A 6,325-nucleotide genomic window follows, 5' to 3' on the forward strand; every position below is an offset into this window, starting at 1 on the left:
ACCTCGCTACCGGCTCGTCTGCATATTTGGAATTGTGCTTTTTCTTCTTAATATCCTTAGTTAATCTGTTATTTTTTTTTCAGCGTCCGGAAATATTTAGTCTTTTCTCTTCAATACATGATACTGTAAAAGTTTCTCTTCAACACCTAAATATAATATTTTCCTTTACCTTTAACAGTCTTGAAATTCTACACTTTTCACCCCAACACTCCTTGAGAATCTGGTGTTTTCTTTTCAATACCTCTGAAAAGTCTATTCCTTTCTCCTCAGCACATTAACAGAATCTGATCCTTTCTCTTCAACTGCCTTACAGAATCTATTACTTTGCTCTAGATCCTTTGAAATCTGATCGTTTCTCCTCAGCACAATAGCAGAACATAGTCCTTTTCCTTCATCACCCAAAAGAATATAACTCATTCTCTTCAGCATACTAACAAAATCTAATGCCGTCTCCTTAACACAAACATAATCTAGTCCTTTCTTTTACATATTCTTAAAAGTATAACTTTCTCTTCAGTACCCAAAAGAATACGACTCCTTCTCTTCAGCACACCAACAGAATCTAGTACCTTTTCTTTCACGCTCTTAATCCTCACACTTCATCGCCCAGAGGAATATAACGCATCCTTCAGCAGACTAACAGAATCTAATCCCTTCTCATCTATACTTAACCCTTTCTCTTCAGCACCTAAGTAAAAGTCAAACGTGTCCCCTCACCACCATTACAGTTCTTGGTCTCATTTCTGAACCATTACTTTGCTCTCCACTACCTTTACCTCTTACATAATTCTCCACATTCCTTCTCCTCCACCTCACACGCTTGCCCATCCACTGTTAGCCCCTCCACTCTTTGCTTCTCCACTTAACACCTCTCTACTACACGACCCTTCCACCTCCTTAATTCTTCCACTCCTTCCGCCACTTTTCCGCCAATCAATTCCCCTCTCCACCCGGCCCCCTTTATTTAACTCCATTTCCTACACCTTGTCTCTTCCACTTCTCCAATTTTCTTGTCCCCTTCAAGCCTTGTCTCTATCTCTTATTCCACCATCTAACATCTTTTCGTCTCTCCGCCTCTCTCCACCTTTTGTACCTCCTCCACCCTCCCTCTTTCAGCACATCTCCTATTCTTGTCTCCCGCTAATACCTCTTCCCTTCCCCCGTAGAGGCTGTGGTCAAGACGAGGACAAAACCATCCCCTTGAAAAACACGTCCTTTTGCTCCCCAGGGACGAGAGAGAGAGAGAGAGAGAGAGAGAGAGAGAGAGAGAGAGAGAGAGAGAGAGAGAGAGAGAGAGAGAGAGAGAGAGAGAGAGATGAATGAGCGAAAGTTTAAAAAAGGAAATGCATAATTGAATCAAAGTGCAGAATGAAGTCCTTACTTTTCTCCCCAAAATCAGTTTTAGAACTAATCAGAATCGTCTCTGTGAAAATGTCCCACTCGTTAGAAGGAGGAAGAGGAGGAGGAGGAAGAGGAGGATGAGAAAGAAGAGGAGGAAGAGGAGTTTTGAGATGAAAGCAAGGACTAATAGGACAAGAGAGTGAAGAGCAAAAGAAGGAGCATAAAGAGGGGAAACTTTTTATGAACATTTAGAGGACGAAAATGAAAGAACAACAAGAGAAAGCAAAGGGGGGAAGAGAGGGAGGAGGAAAAGAACAGGTGAGAAAAAATAAAAGGAAAAAAAAGAAGAAAGTGGGGAAGGGTACTTAAAAGAATGGAGAAGAGTAAGAAAAGTGAGAACGGCGAAGGAAGGAAGGAAGGAAGGAAGGAAGGAAGGAAGGGGAGAGGAAAGGAGAACTAGAAAGAAAAATAAAAAAAGAAAAGCGAAGAAGAGAAGTAAAAAAAAAAAAATGCTGAACAGAAAACGTGAAGAGGCAAGAAAAGAGGATTAGAAAAAAGAAGAAAGAAAAAACTGAGGAAAAGGAGAACAGGTAAAATGAACGTGAAGAGGCAAGGAAGGAAGATTAGAAAGAAGAAAAAAGGAAGGAAGAACAAGAGAAAAAAAGAAAGACTATCAAGAAAAAGAGAAAGAAGGAGAGGGAGAAAACCGTCATTCTCTTACATAACAGGTTCTCATCTCCCTCGAGAGCTTCACATTTTGGCCAACCTGTCTTCACTTTTATCTGGCCCTCCCTCACCGTCCCTCAGAGCACCGTTGTCCTAAGCCTGAGGTGTTATGTTGCACCTGCTCTGCATTCACACCTGTCCCTCATCCCCTCACGTGCAGCGCAGACTAATGTAATGCCTCGAATTTCGTTTAGTTTTGTTCGTGTTAACTTTGCTCATTTGAACATTGCTGAATATTTCGTCGTTGTTTCTTGTATTTAATCAGTTGTGGTGGATGTTTTGTTTTGGGTTTTAAAGGATGTAATGGTTTTAGTGGTGGCTTAATAAGGGTTCTGTGGTATTGTTGGGAAGAAACACCCTTGAGAACACGAGTAATCATTTCTGTGGCCTTCGAACATTGTCCTGATAAGAGAAGGAAAAGAAAAAATTAGGGCACTGAAGAAAAAAAAAGTGTTTGGATAGAGAAAGAATTGTTTGAATTTTTGTTAGATAACTATTTAAGAGACAAGTACTCAAGTGTGTGTCTGAAAAAGTGGTAGTAGGAGAATGTGGAGAAAAATGGACTAGCTGGAAAGGGATTGAGATGAATATAGTTTGTTTTGATTGGTTATTTTTTTTGTTTCCTTGACTACATAACTTATTAAGAGAGAAATACAAAAGTTACGTTTTTAGAAAGTAGCAAGGGATTGTTTAAAAGATTTGTCTACCAACGATATGGCTCGTGTTTCTAGTTACATTTTGCACTTCTTGGTTCACGAATACAAAAAATACACGTTTACGAATGAGTGAATTGTGTATTGTGTAGCAAAGATTTATCTAGCAGTGAGTGTTGGTGAAATATAGCTTATGTTTCCATAGTTGCTTTTTGTATTCCCTGGTTGCAAATACAGAAATCCACGTTTGAAAAATAGCAATCCATAGAGCTGCAAAAATCTGTCTGGCAGTGAACAGTGGTGAGATGAAATACAATGTGCGTTTTGATAGTTACTCTTGTATTTCCTTGGCTACGTTACTAGGAGACAAATAAAAAAAAAAAATACACGTTTCAGAAGTATCAGTGAAAAGTGTTGCAAAATTCGTTTACTGGAGAAAAGTGTTGAAATGAAATGTGTCCCAGGCTTTCATATAAATCCCTGTTGTTTATTTTATCCGGCGTGAAAGAGACAATGACAGTAAGGGAGGGAATGTTACATGTCTTGTTATTTATTCGCCGATCCCTCTCTCTCTCTCTCTCTCTCTCTCTCTCTCTCTCTCTCTCTCTCTCTCTCTCTTTCTCTTTCTCTCTCTCTTTCTACCTGCTCATCGGCTCATCTGCTCACCTCCCTCCCTGCCTGCCTGACTACTGATTATTCGTGCTGGATTGCGTCTCTCTATTTGTCAGTATTTATCTGTCTACCTGTTTTGTGTACGTGAATGTTTGTCTGTCTGTATGTCTGCCTATGTTGTGTGTATTTGTATATATCTACCCATCTCTTATTTGTTTCTCTCTCTCTCTCTCTCTCTCTCTCTCTCTCTCTCTCTCTCTCTCTCTCTCTCTCTCTCTCTCTCTCTCTCTCTCTCTCTCTCTCTCTTCAATTAAATAAACTAAATAACGACATGAATTTTTGTATGAGGAAAATTTATGAAATCCAATGTACAGTACAAAGAGAGAGAGAGAGAGAGAGAGAGAGAGAGAGAGAGAGAGAGAGAGAGAGAGAGAGAGAGAGAGAGAGAGAGAGAGAGAGAGAGAGAGAGAGAGAGAGAGAGAGAGAGAGCACACTAGTTTATTGTTATTTTGCCTCACGCTGACCTTGGCGGAGGCAGAAGAATATTGAAAACAAACATTAATGCATATGCTCTCTCTCTCTCAACACGGCCACGAGTCTCGGGGATTTGCAAGGAAGCTTATTTTATCACTGGCTTTAGTTGTGGTATCTGAGAGAGAGAGAGAGAGAGAGAGAGAGAGAGAGAGAGAGAGAGAGAGAGAGAGAGAGAGTCGGTAATACTACTTATTGTTTAAAGTGAGAAAAGAATATTTGTGTTCTTTCTTTGTGTTTAAGGTGTAAATATGTTCAACTTTTCATTTTTTTTAATGTATTTGATCTCTTAGTTTGTTTTTGTACTGTTGTCATTATTATTGTCATTGTTGTTGTTGTTATTATTATTATTATCATCGTTGTTGTTGTTGTCGTTGTTCTGTGTGTGTGTGTGTGTGTATGTGTGTGTGTGTAGGTACGGTCACCCCTTCTCTTCCTCTTTTTCTCCCGTACTTCCTGTTTTTCTTCCTTCTCTCCCTCTCCCTCCTTCCTTTCTTCCTTCTTTCCTTCCTTCCTTCCTTCCTTCCTTCCTTCCTTCCTTCCTTCCTTCCTTCCTTCCTTCCTTCCTTCCTTCCTTCCTTCCTTCCTTCCTTCCTTCCTTCCCTCCCTCCCCTCGCTTTCCATACCTTTCTGCTTAGTTTTCCTCCACATAGTTACTGAAGTACCTCCTCCTCCTCCTCCTCCTCCTCCTCCTCCTCCTCCTCCTCCTCAGAGTACACAAACTTTCCTCCTCTCTCCTCCTTAATTACCTCTTGCCTCGTTTCTCCACATTCCTTCCATAACACTTCCCCTCCCCTTCGCTCCCTTCCTCTCCCCTCCCTTATCAAAACCGTTTTCCTCCCCTCCCACCTCTCCTCCTCCACTTACGTGATTCCTCTCTCCTCCCTTCTTCCGTATTTCAAAAGAGAGTTTCCTTCCTATTCACTTTTCTTCCTTCCTTCTTTCTTTATCCACTTCTTCTAATCTATTCCCTCCTTATCTTTTATCTTCGTTCCCCTCTTACCCCTTTTGTTCTCTTTGTTTTCGTTTTCTTTTTATTTCTTTCTGTCTTCTCCACTCATATCTTCTTCCTTCTTTTCTCTTATTTTACTGTTGTTTTTCATTTATCTGCTCTCTCTCTCTCTCTCTCTCTCTCTCTCTCTCTCTCTCTCTCTCTCTCTCTCTCTCTCTCTCTCTCTCTCTCTCTCTCTCTCTCTCTCTCTCTCTCTCTCTCTCTCTCTCTCTCAAGATGCAACAAGTGAAACCGTACCTGTATTTATTAGCACCTCCTTAATTAACAACCTAGTTCTTCCCTGTTTCCTCTTCTTCCTCCTCCTCCTCCTCAAAACACATTAGGTTAGATTAAGTTATGTTAGGATTGTGTTTTTTTTTTTGTTAGGTTAGGTTAGCTACTTGTTATCTTCCCAACCTTCGTTTCCACTTCAGACTTTCCCCTCCTCCTCCCCTCCTTCACCCTTTGCAGGAGGAGGAGGAGGAGGAGGAGGAGGAGGAGGAGGAGGAGGAGGAGGATTAAGGAAGGTCTAATCCCTCTCTATCCTTCCTTTCCTTCCTTCTCTCATCGTTTCCTTCATCCTCTCCATTTTCCATTCCTTTTCTGCCCTAACCTTTCATCTCCCTAAGGTATACGAGAGAGAGAGAGAGAGAGAGAGAGAGAGAGAGAGAGAGAGAGAGAGAGAGAGAGAGAGAGAGAGAGAGAGAGAGAGAGAGAGAGAGATTTAGGTCACTCTTTCTCCCCCTCATCATCCCCTCCTCCCCAAACACATACAAGATGCTAAACTACCCAAACAACGAAAAAGAAGCAAGCGTTTTAATCATCCCCAATATCCTCCCCACTAATTAAACTCCCCAATAAAAGAAATAGGAAATGATTATCACCCCTCTCTTCTCCCCTACCCCATTACCTCCCCAGTGAGAGAGAGTCAGCGATCAAATATCACTCCCCTCTTTCCCCTTCTCCCTCTTCTCCCTTCCCCAGATCACCCCAGCATCCCTCGTCACGCTCCGCATCCGCCAGGGAGGAGGGAAGGGGAGGGGAGATTGGGGGGACGCCGCCCCTTCGTTAATCTCCCCGACAGGTCATTACCTTCGGTCATTTGTCTGCGCCCCCCTCCCTTTCTCCTCCCCACTCTCATTTCTCCCCTCTCCCCTCGTGTCCTCTCCCCTCTGTTCCCCTCTCCCCTTGTTTCCCCATCTCCCCATCCGCCGTCACACCTGTATTGTTCCTCCGTGATGTTCCTCTCTCTCTCTCTCTCTCTCTCTCTCTCTCTCTCTCTCTCTCTCTCTCTCTCTCTCTCTCTCTCTCTCTCTCTCTCTCTCTCTCTCTCTCTCTCTCTCTCTCTCTCTCTCTCTCTCTCTCTCTCTCTCTCTCTCTCCCCTTAGGATTTTAAGATGTTTTCCTACATGTTCACGTCCTCCTTGTCCTCCTCCTCCTCCTCCTCCAGTAAGGTGAGGGCCCAGCTTGC

General features: G+C 42.5%; 1 long non-coding RNA gene across 3 annotated transcripts in view; it reads left to right on the forward strand.

Annotated features, from left to right (window-relative positions):
• The window catches only part of LOC135110524 (uncharacterized), a 78,289-nt gene that overhangs the window by 65,409 nt on the left and 6,555 nt on the right, over positions 1-6,325 (forward strand). Inside the window, exon 9 of one of the 3 annotated variants that reach the window (XR_010273302.1) lies at positions 1,167-2,877. The exons of 1 other annotated variant lie outside the window; for it this stretch is intronic. This is a non-coding gene — a long non-coding RNA (uncharacterized LOC135110524). Of the gene's footprint in view, positions 1-1,166; positions 2,878-6,325 lie in introns of those variants that run through there. One more of the 3 variants, XR_010273300.1, reaches the window with a different exon arrangement.

This window comes from Scylla paramamosain, chromosome 20 (genome assembly GCF_035594125.1).
Source record: "Scylla paramamosain isolate STU-SP2022 chromosome 20, ASM3559412v1, whole genome shotgun sequence".
Classification (NCBI taxonomy): Eukaryota; Metazoa; Arthropoda; class Malacostraca; order Decapoda; family Portunidae; genus Scylla; species Scylla paramamosain.